Source organism: Ruditapes philippinarum, unplaced genomic scaffold, assembly GCF_026571515.1.
Source record: "Ruditapes philippinarum isolate M1 unplaced genomic scaffold, ASM2657151v2 ctg2915_1_1_1_1, whole genome shotgun sequence".
NCBI lineage: Eukaryota > Metazoa > Mollusca > Bivalvia > Venerida > Veneridae > Ruditapes > Ruditapes philippinarum.
The window spans coordinates 71,969-89,611 of record NW_026853677.1 but is presented as its reverse complement, the minus strand read 5'-3'; the positions used below and the strand labels follow the sequence as shown (position 1 = coordinate 89,611).

At 28.8% G+C, this 17,643-nt stretch overlaps 1 protein-coding gene across 1 annotated transcript in view; it reads right to left on the bottom strand.

Annotated features, from left to right (window-relative positions):
• The window catches only part of LOC132737524 (secretin receptor-like), a 28,025-nt gene extending 23,364 nt beyond the window's left edge, over positions 1-4,661 (bottom strand). Inside the window, exon 1 of the mRNA XM_060724823.1 lies at positions 4,445-4,661. The gene's annotated coding sequence lies outside the window, so the exon portion shown is untranslated. The remainder of the gene's footprint in view (positions 1-4,444) is intronic.
• Between the last annotated feature and the right edge of the window lie 12,982 nt (positions 4,662-17,643).

Below are 17,643 nucleotides of genomic sequence, written 5' to 3'. Positions count from 1 at the left end.
AGTCCAAAACTCAATTTATTGATTATTCGGTGATAAATTACTTAATAACGATATATAAATAAGTGAGGGTAAGAGTTCATGTTTCCTCAAAATGATATCATTTTGTTCAAAATATATTTCATTAGTTTGGTCAAATCCAAAACTAAATTCAATATCATGATTGTAAATATAATACATTTCCGATTGGAAAAGAAAACATTAATCGACATATTGCATATTCTCTTTAATTTATGACAACATATATATCGGCACATTCATGACATTGTAAACCATTTTGGAAATCATAAGGGGTACTTGTCTACTGAAAATATTAGTCTTTTTTGTGTCTGTTTTTCAAAGTGGCTGAAAAGTTACTGAATAAAATATTGATTGTTAACAAATAACAAATATGTAATGTGTCAAAGAAAAGTCACGATAACACACTGCTGTATGAAAAACATGACTGTAAATTTTGATAGCACGTTAAAATACTATAATCATACAATGTTAAGAATAAAGTTATGGACAGGATGATCTAGTAAAAGTTTAAAACAATAATTGAATATCAACATATATATATAAAAAATCATCAAAACAGCGTTGTATACAGACAGCATGTCAGATTTTGGAATTAGTGTCATCAAATGAAATGACAAAATTACATGAGAGGCAGCAAAGGTCTCACACACATTCATTTGCTTTGTTTTTTTCTTTCTTTGTGAGGACACGTTAATTGAATAACTATATAAATTTCAAGACATAAATTGTTCATAACGGATTAGATGTCAAGCATGGACAGTATATTACATCGTCAAAGATTGAATACTGCTGAAAAATATAAAAGTTCCGTGTTATTGGAACGACAGGTCGTTGTTATTGAGACAGCATTATTGTCTATTGTTTTTGTCAACATGTTTCCATTTACAATACAGATTTTGATAGATCGACATGTTTGCTCATTTATCAATGAGTTGAAAAAATATTTGTTATTTCACTTGAAATTGTTTTATCTTTATAATAGGGCGCAATGAAAGCTTATTGCACGCTTTATAAAATGCTTTACTCGCATTTTATGATAAGGTTTTACTTTGAATTAGATCCAACATAAATATAATATCCAAAAAAGTTTCATCGTAACTAGCTTTCATCTTTCTTTAATATACAAACAGTCACATGAAATGTGTATTAAATACGGAAGCAATTAAGAAACATAATTGACGTGCAAACAGCAGATTACATATTATGCTGAGTGTCCTACATGATAACTTGTATTTATATACACAATGCATATTTCATATTTGTCTATATTCTTCATCTGATGTGAATAGAATTTCTATTTGCAATCGTGTGTTTTGAAATGAAAGACTTCGAATATAACAAAATCGATCGATATGTAGATAATATATCTCAATTGCGCTTGTATCTGATACATATGTTACATATATGATAAATGGTTTCCCTTTGATAATAAAATGATCCAAACGTTATAAAGAACAAGTGTATATTGATAAAGAATATAAATGTTCCTTAAGCAAAAGAAAGCGTTCATAAATCATAACATTTATCTGTTTTAACACCTGTTGGGTGTTTTATCCGATATTCGTCACTAAAATTAAAGTTTAAGTTTCAACGAAGACGTTATTCTTTTTTTTTACCTTTTAATCACGTAATTTGATTAACATTGTAAATGTTTACAAAAGGAAGATATATAGAACACCGTGTTTTATTAGAAGATCGAGACGCTTGTTTGGTACAAATTGTATTTTAGTTTCTTTCAATACATAATGTTGTCATTCACATTTATTTGATATAGTAAAATATCTGAAATAATTTGCTGTATGACAATAAATGTCGTGTTGAAGTTTTAATAGTGTTTAAGCCAGAGATAGGGGATATGAAAAATGTTATACTTTCTATGGCTGGCTTGAACAGTCTCATTAGCGCCGAATCTTAAGTTTTACTTATTTTATTTTGCTACAATCCAGAAAATTTTAGAGAATAAATTATTCAAACCATATAAGGATTGAAAACGAATAAATAATGTAATGTATGTTAGAAACAAGACCAAATATTGATTTTTGTTACTTACACGAAATCATTAGAGAAATCTGATAGCAGCTTTATATATATCATGACAATCATTTTATATTTAAGCGGAAGTTAACACATTTTCTTTGTTCTTTTCTTTTGGCGTTTAACATGTTTAATTAATAAAATGTATGAAAAGAATGTATTTAACATTGGTGTTACCATTTTAGAATATTTTACTTTTATTTTTTTCTACCGACAGTCATATTCGAGTGGTTGGTCTCGTGGGTAAGAACCTAGTCAGGGACAAGTCGTTGTTTTCGTGATCAAGAAACGTTCCACTCATTGCTATGTACTTATCGGTTCCAGGAACGAATTCAAGAGTGTTTTAATAAGCTAATAGCTTTCTGCACAATCGAACTAAAATAAATTAGTATAAACTGAAGTGGTTAAATCTAATTATCAAGCTTTAAAATTCTAGCATTTGTCCATTCTTAGAATAATATGAGAACATTTGTTATTGTCTGATTTTTCACTTAAGTTGAATTCTTAAATACTTTTCTTGCCAGATCAAAATTGATTTTAGGGTTTTGATAACATTTTAGTACCATACAATGTCTCTGAGTTTACGTTTAACATCTTTCCATATATCAGATAACGGTGAAGTATTAAAACTGGAGTATGTGGGGACAATTTGAAATATAGATACTGAATGTCAATTAATCATGGCACAATAGGTTCGTTATCGGAGATCTCAATAATCAATAACTCTCTTGTCACGCTTAATTATCTTCTTTCCTATGCTTTCATTATCATTTTATAGGAATACCACGATTCGGTGTCAACGTTGAAGAACTTTAGATCTCTGTGATACACTTATCTTACCCATAAGTATTTTCTTTTTTGCCTTATAACACATCACTAAATGCGTTTTATTGATATTATATAAAACATTTGTAATACTATATAACATCTCTGATTAAGTTACGTTTCGTAAGTAATTCTAATGAATAACAGATTTTATTACATTTTTTTGGAACAAGTTATTTAATTTATTTACAATTTATTATATTTTCATTATTATAATATACTGCTGTGAATAATAAAGAAATCAACAATACTTTTTCTTCTTAACATTACATTACTGTTGTAAAAGATTATCGTTGAATTTGTTACTCAAACATTTATATCCGTATAAAACAGTCAAATAACTTATTACATTATTTTTCACTAAAAGTGTTACTAACTCGAATCATTATTTAAGATAATCACAAATGAAAAAATCTAGAAATATATTTATTCGATGTTCATACATAATACAAAATAATTATAAAAAATATATAAGATTTATTACATTTGTAACACTTTCATCAAAGATGTAGCAATTTTAAACAGCAGAAAACATTAATTTTATTTTTCCGTTAAATGACTTTTAAGCTCATTTAGTCGATCATTTACATATATTTTTAAAAGCTAATTTTTATACCTGATTGAATTTTTATGACGAATATAATTCAAATAAGATTTAATATATTCATTCACGACTTTATATATTCTTGGCTCATAACGTCAACTTCTCCTTCGAAACAAAAATGTGTTAAAATAAAACTGAAATTCGAAAATATTTCAAATATTTTGTGTCAAGAACGGATGATACTTTAAAGAAAAAAAAGAGTTTGACGTTGTTTATAGCTAAATTTAAAGTCTTATTTCATGATAAAATTCTACCTGATGATACTTTCAGTCATTTCGTTCTTTAATATTTTCTTACATTGATCAATTGAACAAACTCTAATCACAATTATTACAGTATAACAAATGCATCTTAGAACAAAGGTATGAACTATTCACACGTGCCCACATGTTGTTATTTTACACAAAGAACAGCCAGAAGCATGCTTATTTTATGTCTGATAATGAATGACAAACAACAGCAATAATGTATTGGTTTTATGGAATTGCTAAATAAAGCTATTAAACCTTTGTCAGTTTAAATACCAATCAGAGACAGAAAGTGACAGTTAAATGCTTTGATACCAGGTAGGTGAAATAATGATACAATAAGGTATACTTTTACTTCAACAAAACAACAAAAACTAGTTAAACGCGATGAATTTCTTACAAAAACGTAATGTTTTGCTTCAGTGTATTAACATTGTTAGTGTAGTAGTGGAATTTTAAAATTGATATAATTTATATGTGAGTTATATCACTGGTATCTCTCTAAATATATTATTGTTTTGCCATTAAGGTTGTTGCTGCTGATGATTATTTCTAAAAATGCACATAAGTATATACATGTATATAATGATATAAAAATGAACGATAGAACAACCAACGTATTTCATTTGTATGTAATGAATAAAAATCTATAATAATATATGAAGTTATAAATTTGTACTGCGTATTTAATTAATTAATAACTGTACTTTCTTACTTCCTAGAAATGTTGTATTCCTCATCCTAAAATTTGCTTAAAATTCTACTCGTCATTCTATTTCTCCTTTTGTATTCCATTATCATAATAACTTTCCGTTAAAAATTGTCCGTAGTGTTCTATATAAATATATATCAAATAATGAAATCAACATTTTATGTTACTGGCATAATTCTCTCTAAATGAAACAATCAAGACAGTTATGTGACTGTTTTTACCTGGATGCAAGGTAGAAATGCGTATTGCTTTCAACCGTTGATATAGAAGTAGAAAAGGTATAATGCAAGTTAATTTTAGAAATCGGTTTGACGATAATGACTTTTCCATGTGTTGGGAAATATACGGCTCCTGTCAAAATAATTAAATGTGATGCAATCGACAAATCTTGTCTGGAAGCCGTCGTACTGTTATATTATGACTTTAATGTTGTGAGAACATTTTATGAGTATAAATAAAATTGTGCCCGAGATGCTGCTCCAATAATTTTAGCACTTAACATTTAAGATGCAAATTAGCAAATAGGCGGAATTTAAACAACTAAATTAAATGATCTTCCATAAATTTCAATCGAAGTACATGCAAAATTTTACGGGATAAAGTAATAAGAAAAACATGCACATTTCTGTTATGAATGAATAGTGTATGATTTGAAATTTCTATATTGTAATTTGAATAAGAACTATTAATAGTTGAAACAGTAAATATAAATTCTTTGCATTTTATAGGGTTTAAAATGTTCTTAAACTTTAAAGGTTACCAACTTTTAATTTGTTAAAATAAAGTCTTTACATGCTGCAAGCGCAAGCAGATAGCGACAATGGTTAAGTGAAATTTACGACTTTAATATAGCAAAAATGAACTGTGCTCAGAATATAAGTAACAAAGTTTTTCTTCAAAAGCATGTTCTACCTATTTCTAACCTTGTTTTTTTTCTTTTTTATATATTTATTAATTGATAATATACATACTTAACATGTAACTGACATGATTTAAATATTTACAAGGAAATATTCTCTTTCATATCAAACTCAATTTGTTCATGAAAACAACATAAAGAATAATGTTATTTTTCGAATTTCGGTATTTAAACTTATTTTAGTATCAATATGCTCAAAGAAGGCAGTAAATAATTAAATAGCTACTTTGTTCCTGTAAATATACAATAGATTTTGCAAAACTTCAAAAGGCGGTGTAATTCTGTTTTTTTTTCTCTCATACAAAAGTCCGTCTGATTAAAGTGATTTCTTTTATGTTTATCATTTCCCCTTTGACTTTCTTCCAAATAATGCGATAACATGTTATCAATAATACGATTAGTCTTTTATGTAGGAGTTCTGTATTTCATTTCATTCTTTTCCTTTCCAAATGAGAGATCGTTAATATCAGAATATAAGTTTATTTGTACATTTCTATTATTTGTTAATTGTTATGCTTCCAAGAAGGGTTGATAAAAATGAAATTAATTGTTAGGCTATGTCTTAAGTCTTCTAATAGGTAACGTGTTTGAAAATTAAATATATAAATCTTTAAGACTTATGGTATTGCTTGATAATGCCTGTTCAAATTTGTGCGCGTCAGGGATTTGATTCGCCCGCCTTCAGTTCCAACACAGGTACAAAAAAGAATGCTGTCATGCCTACCTTGCCGATATGATCGACCAAGATCGGATCGAATACCGCAGCGTTTTATTTTTACATTGAGCACTATTTACCACACCTTAACGCCATATGTATGACCATTACTTTTATTAAAAAAAAAAAAAAAAAAAAAAAAAAAAAAAAAAAAAAAAACGAACCGAAATTTCATTAGTATAATAACAAGACTAGTAAAAGGATATGTTTTTATTTTAATGTGTTTTGTTATCAGTACTGTACTACTATAAATTAATATAGTAGGTGTTTTCATTTTTCTAAAGTTACAAAATATGTAGCTGCTACAATTATTTCAAATTCGTAAGTTGCATTCATCTTGAACCAAAACCGAAGTGTCCGAATAAAGCCGGTAACTATAATTTCTAAATCCAATGTTGTTTATGTTGTTGTTGTTGTTGTTTTACATCAGGGGATGAGAATCCCGTTTTCTTCTAATAAACAGTCTTATCTCTGCCAAAAAATGTCAGATGTTTTATACGATGTTTGTTGTGAAGCCTGCTGAAAGATATTATCTTTTACGTCTGTTTGTATGCATAGAACTTGTATGCATAGAAGTATCCCTACTTGAATACTGTATAATCACCCTTAGGATATGTAGACTGCTTTTTAAATTTGTCTTTTGACGTCTTGTCTTCGATATGCAGGCTTCATAACCTGAAATCCCCTTTTCAAAATTTCATTTTATTTAGTTCCACCCATTGTTTTCTCATTTAGGACACACGCATTCTTTTACTTGGGGACCATACGCCGCTTTTCATGGAATGGCACTACTGTGTCACATTGAAGGCTCCATGACTACCGCCGTATGAACACATCTGCAGATGTTTCTAAATTCAAAATTTCAACATTTTGTGTTAAGATATTAAATTCTGCATTAGCCGGTGCTAGGGGGCGTGGACGTTAACTTGCACTTTCCAGTACCGTCCATTACAGGCTCAATCAAACCGAGCCTGCAACATTTTCAATTTTGCCGTGTTGGGCTTTATTTTTTTATATTCTGTTTTTCTCTATTTTGTTTATGAGTTGAAACTTGTCAACCTCCAGTAGTTTATTTAAAGATAAAATATGCTCAAATTTTATATCAGAAAATACTGATAATTGCTGCACAGTCTTTTTGTAAATATAAAATAAACATGTTTTGAATTCACGCAAAGTAGATATGCCATGTATAAAACACTAAACAATATAGGTGGTCACAATATGAATATATAGTGTAATTAAAAAAACTGGCAGTTTTTTTTAAGAAAAAAACGTAATTTAATTGCTTGTCCTGTAATAGGAAACGTAACTTCTAAAACACAGTTTATTCATGTTTTTATTCAAATAAGACATATTCAATAAGAATTTGAAAGAGTTCAATAAATTATTGTCGCTAAATTATACCCCATGTCTAATTTGCAATAGAACAAACTGCAAAGCCAACTCTGTCTCGTGATAAATGAATTACAGCCAATTGTCGTTTTATAATATTATTGTGTTAATGAAAGAACATTTGTGATAATGAAAGAAACATTTATCTGAACATGTGTATGTGCTGTATCAAATGTTTTCATTTTAGCAATAACATGACTATATGTTGGGGGAAACTCAATGAAGAAATAAAAAATGTTAGTCTGCAGAGCGCTAATTTTTGCAGTCAATTTGTTGATTCTTTAAGAACAATTTGCTGGGTAACTTACTATCCTTCATGTTTAAGTCACGAGAAGAAATCCACAATCGTATGCAAACAAGCAATAGTGTTCTTTGACTTAATGCAAATCATGCCTCAGAATTTGTTTTATTTCCTTCTGAAGAAAGGACACACACAAGTTTAACAATGTGTAAATTGTGATTAATGAGCATGTTTGATGTTTGTAACCTGGAGAAAAATAGCTTGTGTAATGTGAAACAGATGGTCATAAAATTTGCAAAATATAGTCAAAGTAGTATTTTGACTTCCAAAAACAATACTTTATCAACAATATCTTTTACTTGACTATTTAAAGGTCTTGTAACACAATTTTTTCGTGGTTTTATTTCATAAATATGATGCTAAAATTAAGATTTGTCAATATTGTAAGTTCCAATAAGGTTTATTAATAAAGATATAACCGAATTTAACATTTCATGTAAATGAAAGGGAGGTTATAAGAAATTTATTTTCTATAAATTCTATGTCGAATATTCCAATAAGAAATGCATGCATGTAAATTATTGATTAAATATAATGTGCACAAATATTTGCAGTGCATATTTTAACATATTCTTCTATGTTTGAAAATTGTTTTATTTGCATAATTATATAAATATATAATTTTTTGCAAGGTTTACAGGTTTTTTAAACTCTTATATATTGTGTGTGACTTTTTACGTCGTTTTCTTATGAACCATTGTTTTTTATAAGTAGTTAATCGTAGCTTGAAAGGATTGTCTGTGGTTTATGATACTTAATGCAACTTTCCAAAGTTAAACAGTTACTATTTAATCAATATTTATCTGTAGGTTTACATAATGTACATTTTAATTAAGGAAACATTTGTAGCCATGTAACCGACTGATATAGTTAAAGTCATTGTCTACGTCAAACTAAGAAATGTTACAATATACTTAAAGCTTGGCCATAAAACTGTTTAAAAGATTGTGTATAGTACTACGGGTAACCTTACTTTTATAAGAAATTACATGTACATGGCTCGTAAATCATTAAATCGTTGTTTCATTTTCCTGCTTTATGTTAACTTTCACTCAACAATGTTGTTATCTTTTAAATTAATAAATAATCAAACAAGGCACCCATATTTCCTATGCAGTTTACAGATTTTGACTGACCTTGTTTATTAGTATAGGAATAAACATGTCATCATGGCACTGTTAAAGTTAGTTCAAGTTTTCATCTTGATTACGACACATTATTTTAAACATATCCAATTGAAAATATCAATAGATAACATAGAGTATAATTGGACTAAACATTACCTGAAAGAACTACTTTGGTTTGGTATAAAATCACTACGATATTAAACGTCGGTATGGTAACAAAGTACAACATACTGCCAGCTTTAAAGAGTATTAATTAATATACAGATATATGATCAATTTTCTTGCTTTTATAAGTGAATTTACGAAAATTGGTTTCATCTAATTATATTGAGAAACACCATACTTTGTAAATACTGAATTAGTTATAAAAGAGTATATAATCTTGAAATCAGTAAGGTGTTTTAGAATAAAGATGCAGACACTCGATTAAATCTTAATTGAATGGCAAGTTTCAAATTACAGTAGACATGCAGAAAAGGAGGTGGATCATTCAAGTGGCTATTGTTCAAATGCTTTAACAATTAAATGATCAATATCAGGCAATAGTTTAAGTTTGACTTGCCTTCAACATTGATTTCCAAGCACGTTATCTATTAAGAATCTAAAGACATAGCTTACAAATAAATTCAATGGAAGATGATTTTTATATATCAGCCTTTCTTGGAAGAGTATCAACCGAAAAAAGAGGGCACGCATTAACTGTTTACAGGATTATATTGATATAAACAATAACTCATTAAAAGGAACAAATTAACGGGAGAAAAAGCTCCTATTTAATAGACTAACGATATTACTGATACATTGTTATCGTTCTATTCGGAAGAAAGACAAGGTGGGAAATTAGCGACGTCAACTATTACGTCAATGAGACAGGCTTATGTACAAAAAGGAAATTAACTATCTTCTGAAGATTGGCATTATCCTATCTGAACAGAAGCAACAAGCACGATATGAAGAAAAAACTATTCCAAGAGAAAAGTTATGAGCAAATGTACAAATAATTTTGAAAAGTATAACTAACTTATTCCCGAAATATCGTTTCGTCTGCAAATGTGCTGGTAAAGAAATTATGTTGTTAGTACTTCATTATAATCAATGTGTACAATTGAAAATTAATTATCGGTTCTATGCTTATAATACTTTCTATACGTCAATAACGTCCTGTTAAATTTTAAATTGTTTATTAGTTTATACACTGCACATTGACAAATCCGCTCTCCTGAGAGGAAAAATACACCATCTTGAAATGTCCGTAGTACTAGATAAAGCGATATCCTTTAATTAACACCAACCGATAATCCACATAACGCACAGCAATATAATTGCTAGCTGGTTTCTGTTTTTTTATCTTAAAGTATTAAAAGATGAAACTCTAAAATATTGCAACACATCTACATTTCTCGTCAGTATATTATACATATTGAAGTTCAAGAAAGGAAAATTGTCTTGGTTCGATATATCTGCATCTTTAATCGTAAAAACATTTATTAATTAAAAACATGGAATTTTTATAATTTTTCGAGCATGCCTATGTTCATTTTCTGTAAACAATTTGTGTCAAATTAATTATTATATTGAAAAAAATATTCTAAAGGTTGTTTATCTCTTTGTCATAAAAGGGGACTTAGGGTGATTTTTCAAGTTACAATATAAAAGAAACAATTGAATACTAAAATAACAACGTATGACAAGTATGCATATTCTTCATATGCATTTATTACGCAAACTATTACATACACTTTGAAAGTAATGTGTGGACAGTTTTTGCCTATTTGATATCGGCGATATTTTATTGCATCCTAATTGCGCAATCTGAACATTAAAATATTAAGCATTTGTTGTACAACTTTAAAATTGCTCGTAAAATGTTTGTTTTCAAAGAACATACTGGGTACTGTAGTCATAATACATAAATAGGCCGGCTTCCAGACAAGATTTGTTGATTACATTTCATTTAATTGTTTTGACAGGAGCCGTATATTTCCCAACACATGGAAAAGTCATTATCGTCAAACCGATTTCTAAAATTAACTTACATTATACCTTTTCTAATTCTATATCAACAGCTGAATCCAATATGCATTTCTACCTTGCATCCAGGTAAAAAACAGTTACATGACTGTCTTTAGAGTTTCATTTAGCCACTAACATAAAATGTTGATTACATGATTTGATAGATATTAAAAGAAAACACTATGGACAACCTTTAACGGAAAGTTATTATGATCACGTTATACAAAAAATATAAGAATGACGAGTAGAGCTTTAAGTCAATTTTAGGATGAGGAATGCAACATTTCTAAGAGGTAAGAAATTACAGTTATTAAGTATATTAAATACTCAATACAAATTAAGTACATTCAATATTCTTATTTTTTATCAATACATTCAAATAAAATACGTTGGTTTATCTTTCGTTCATTTTTTTATATCATTATATATATATACTAATGTGCGTTTAAAAATCATATGCAGCAGCAATAACAACAACATGAACAATGGCAAAACAGTGATATTTAGAGAGATACCAGTGATATAACTCATATAAATTATATCAATTTTAAATTCCACTGCTACTCTTACAATGTTGATACATCGTAGCAAATACATTACGTAATTGAAATGATTTCATCGCGTTTAACTAGTTGTTTGTTGAAGTACTAGTATGCTTAATTTTATTTTTTATTTCACTTTCTACCTGGTATCATATTTTTTCAAAGCATTTAAGTGTCACTTTATGTCTGTGATTGATATTTAAACTGACAAATGTTATATTGCTTCATTGAGCCACCCCATTAAACCAATACTGTAATGTTGTTGTTTGTCATTCATTATCAGACGTTCAATTAACATGCTTCCTGCATATCATTTGTGTAAAATAACAGCATGTGGGCACGTGTGGATATTCACACCTTTGTTCTTAGAGAGCATTTGTTATACTATAATAACTGAAATTAGAGTTTGTTGAATTTGTCAATGTAAGACAATTATAAAGAACCAATTGACTGAAAGTATGATCAAATAATAAAAAACAGGTAGCATTTCATCATGAAATGAACCTTAGAAATAGCTATAAACAATTTCATACCCTTTTTATAAAGATATCTTTTAAATATCAGTCGATGAAATTTCCAAAATACGTATAATGTCAGCACAATTTAAGCACCAAATTTCAAGTCAGCTATTTCATCTTAAACATTTTTGCAATTTCTCTGTCCCCTCAAAACAATGCAAACATGTTAAACGTTTTGAAAATTAAGTACATCAAAAATTTTTTAAGAGTGGTTAGTCTTCATGATCAAACATATTCTTTTTGCATGAAATAAGTATTATTTTTTTAAACTATCATCCGTTCTTAACACTAAATAATTGAAATATCTACAACTTTCAGTTTTTGTAAACTCATTTTGTTTTGAAAGAGAAGTTGACAATATGAGTCAAAATATATATGGTCTTATTTGAATTATATTCGTTGTAAAATTCAAATAGGTATGAAAGTAATAACTTAAAGTAGCCTTTACAAATATACGCGAATGATCGAAAACATTAGTTTAATTGCCATTTAACAGAAAAATAAAACAATTGTTTAGTACTGTTTAAAATTGATAAATCTCTATTGAAAGTGCAACATATGTAGCAAGTCTTATGTTTTTTTATAATTTATTTTATTTTGTATTAATTTATGTAATGTCTGAACTTCGGACAAATGTACTTCCAGATTATTTTCAGTTTTGATGTAACAGTATCTTAAATAAAATTTTGAGTTTGTTATCCGCTTAGCTAAGTAAGAGGTGACTGTTTCATAACGGAAAGAAGTATTTGAGTAACAAATTCAACAAAAATCTTTCACAAGTGTAATGAAATGTTTAAAACAGGGATGGTATTGTTGAATGTTTCATTATTTACACTTGAATATTATGAAAATATAATAAATAGTAAACAAGTTCAAATGACTTTTCCACAGAATGAAATAAAATCTCAGTGTTATTCATTAAAATTACTTACGAAACGTAACTTAATCAGAGATGTTATTAAGTATTTCAAGTGTTTTATATAATGTCAATAAAACAATACTTAGTGATATGTTATAGGGCAAAAAAGAAAACATTTATAGGTAAGATAAGTGTACCACAGAGATCTATAGTTCTTCAGCGTTGACACCGAATCATGGCATTCCTAAAACATGAAGATGGAAGTACAGTAAACAAGATAACTAAGCGTGACAAGGAAGTTATTGATTACTGAGATCTGCGATAACGAACTTTTTCTACCAAACCATTGTGTCATGATTAATTGACATTCTGTATCTATGTTTCAAATTGTCCCAAGATACTCCTGTTTTAACACTACACCGTTGTCTGATATAGATAGACGTAAACTCAGAGACATTGTATCGTACTTCAATTTAATCATAATCCTAAAATTAATTTTGATTTGGCATGAAAAGTATTATACCATTTACCTTTAGTGACAATTCATAATTATCTTTCAGTCAATAACAAATGTTCTCATATTATTCGAAGTATGGACCAATGCCAGAAATTTAAAGCTTGAGAATAAGATTAAACCACTTACGTTTATACTAATTTATTTCAGTTCGATTGTGTAGGAAGCTATAAGCTTATTAAAACACTCTCGAATTCGTTCCTTGAACCAACCAGTACTAAGCAATATGTGGAAAATTAACAACGACTTGTCCCTGACTGGGTTGAACCCACGCGGCCAAACACATTTTAATATGTTTGTCCTAAAGATGGCAACATCAACTGCTTTTTCAGTACTTTGGCAGTCCTTCTTCATCTATTTCATTAATTATACATGTTTAACGCCAAAGGAGAAGAACAAAGAAACTTTCTTAACAATCAAATCATTTTTATAAATTAGAATCATAATATAATACAAAGTTAACTTCCGATAAAATATAGAATGATGGTCATAATATCTGTCAAGCTGCTATCAGATTTGTCTTATAATATCGTACAAGTAAAAAATCAATATTTGTTCTTGTTACTTACATAGATTACATTATTTATTCAGTTTTTAGTCATTATGTGTTTTGAAGCATTTATTCTCTAAGATTGCCCTTTATAAAGATTTTTTCTGGATAGTAACAAAATAAGTTATACTTAAATTAAAATTAAAGATTCGGCGCTACTGAGACTGTTCAAGCGAGTCATAGAGAGTATAACATTTCTTCTCATATCTCTTTTCTTTGGCTAAAACACTATTCAAACTTCAACAAGACGTTTAAATTCATACATCAAATATCAAATTATTTTTTATATTTTCAAAGATTATTATTTATTATCATCAGATATTTTACTATATCAAATAAACGTAAAGGACAACATTCTATATTGAAATACACTAGAATACAATTTGCACCACAAAAACGTCTCGATCTGTCAATTTTCTTACAAAATACATGGTATTCGTACAGTTATACAATTCACCAAATTACGTGATTGAAATGATAAAAAACAAATGAGCCGCGTCATGACAAAACCAACATAGTAGGTTTGCGACCAGCTGGGATCCAGACCAGCCTGCGCCCCGCGCAGTCTTATCAGGATCCATGCTGTTCGCTTACAAACCCTTTTACAAGTAGAGAAACTGATAGGGAACAGCATGGATCCTGATCAGACTGCGCGAAGGCGCAGGCTGGTCTGGATCCATGCTGGTCGCAAACCAACTATGTTGGTTTTGTCATGACGCCGCTCAAATATCGTTCTCATTGAAACTAAAACTTTATTTTAGAGGCGTAAATCGGATAATACAACCAACAGGTGTTAAAAATAGATTAATGTTATGATTAATAAAGGTTTTCTTTTGCTAAAGGAACATTTATACTCTCTATCAATATACACTTATTCTTTATAACGTTCGAATAATTTTATTATCATAGGGAGGCCATCATAAATGTAAAATATGTATAAGATACGAACGCAATTGAGTTATATTATCGAAATACATATCGACTTTGTTATATATTCAAAGTCTTTCATTTTATAGCACAAGCATGCAAATAGAAATTCTATTCACTTCAGATGAAGAATATAGTTAGAAGTATGTATTGTGTATACAAATACAACTTATCATGTAGGATACACAACATAATATATATTTTTCGGCGGTTTTTGCATGTCGATTATATTTCTTAATTGCTTTCGTATCCAGTACATATTTCATCTGTTTGATGAGTGGTTTGCCTAATATATAGTATAATACATGTGTATTTATAAATTAAGATGAAAGCTAGTTGTGGTGATTAACTATTTTACATATAATATTTATGCTGGATCTTAAAATGGTTTGATATTCAAAGTAAACACTTTCATAAACTGGGAGTAAAGCATTTGATACAGTGTGTAATAAGCTTTCATTACGCTTTATTGAAAATAAAAAAAGCAAGTGAAAGAACAAATATTTTTTCAACTCAATTACAAGAAAGCAAACATGGCGATCTATCAGAATCTGTATTGCAAATGGAAACATGTTGACAAAAACAATAGACAATAATGCTCCCTCAATGACAACGTCCCATCGAACCAAAAACACGGAACTTCTATATTTTTCAGCAGTATTCAATCTTTGATAATGTAATATACTGTCCACGCTTGACGTCTAATCTGTTATGAACAATTTATGTCTGGAAATTTACATAGTAATTCAATTTACGTGTCCTAACAAAGAAAGAAACCAAAATAAATGAATGTGAGAGCTTCGCTGTCATTTATGCAATCATGTCATTTCATTTCATGACACTAATTCCCAAAGCTGACATGTTGTCTGTTTACAACGCTGTTTTAATGAATTCTTATCGTCGATATTCAATTATTCTTTTCTGTACGAAATCTGCTGTGGTCATAGTATAATTTTTACAATAGCTTTAGCTCTAACATTTGGTTTGCTATTGCTGATCATGGTCATGCAACTTCATAGTTAGGTAAAGAAGCAGACGCTTGTTTTGGTTGAGTCTATTATGTTTTGTTTAGGGGGTGAGTTGTCATACACAAATTTACAATTTATATGCATTTATTTTTTTCCAATGATTGCTATTATCTTAAATGCTTCTGGGATTGTTGTTTTATCAATTCATTTGTAAATAAGATTGTTATATGTCTATTAACGGTATAATTTTGATGAACACGAAATTAGTTCACACCTTTATGTGTATTGATAACGTGATGGTTTAAGCCAATGAAAACACATCAATATTATTACAATCAGGCAGAGAAAAAGTTTGCAAAGAGTAAATCGATAATCTTTATGTAGCAAACAAACTTTGATTTGGAAGTATTTTTTCATATCTTTTCGGCATGTAAACTGTCCGAGGAGGGCCAGGCATTTTCGTATCGTAAAATGGCTGCCATTTACAGTATCAAGTGATTATCCCAAGCACCACCGCGACTTAGCGCGGGAATTATAAATATAGCTTACATAGGATTGAAAATACCTTTTTCATATTTTATAGTAATAAATATTTACAAACTGTGTCTTTCGGGTTTTTTTTATCAATATACATGTATAACCAATAATGATGTTTATATGAATAAATAATCATATCTCAAATCTGTGACTATGACTTACAATGAAATTCTACCTTAAGTGTATTAAAAAGGTTTTTAATTTCCTGTAATTTTATTCTGTGATTATGCTTCAAAGCAGTCAATTGACCGTGAATTGTCTTTTCATATTTTGATTTCCTTGAAATCATTTTTCTCATCTGAAGGCATTCAACTTTAATATGATGATACATTAATTACATTCCATGAAAATGTTTAAAGATATAAAATATCTCATGACATGTTTGTTCATTTTACATTACACCTTTAATGCAGCAAACACAAAAAGTAGTATGCAGTCGTACCTATATTACATACGAATGTATGTAACATTTTTTCTTGTTATACATTTACTAAGTCATCATGACTAATGATTTCATGATGGTTGCAATATGACGATATATGACTTTTTCCTGATTGGGGATCAGGCGTATCATCTTTATAATTATATTTATAATTTTAATCATAAGAAGCTTTAGTTTTCCATTGGAAATGGATTTTGATACAATTACAATTATGATATCTGATTTATATTTCTGATATATCAGGCTTGGATTTGACCAAAATAATGACATATTTACTGAACAAAATGATATAATATTTGAGGAAGCACGAACTCTAGCAATCACTTTCTTATAAAATAAATCATAATTAATTATTAATCTGACGTATGGATTATACACATTAGCAAGAATGACAGTGCAAACAAAAGCAGACAATGGCATATAAGAAATTTGAAGTTAATTGCTTTTTTATAAAAACAATCTTGTGCAGAAAATAACTTCCCGTTTCATATATAAATCTTTATATTACTTTGCGTTTTTTTGTTTGTTTTGCAATAGCAAAATTACCTTATTATAGATTATGATGATAATGTTCATTATGTCCTTTGTGACAAAAAACGATATGGCATGCGCCTGAAATGGACGAAATTTACTATATATTCTTAGGAGCCTGTACATTTTGCTCGATACATTTTCTATACTAGACCATTCAATTTGAAAATATCTTGCCTTTACAACGTCTGTTTTTTTACCTGCAAAGTCATCGGCCATTATAATCACATAATTCCGAATAGCTCTTGATTAATCCTGGCAACAATAGACTGACTGTTATTTTCAGCACTTTTTACATTGTTTCTTGGACATTCTACATTTACCAGTGTATATCCTGAATATTTTTA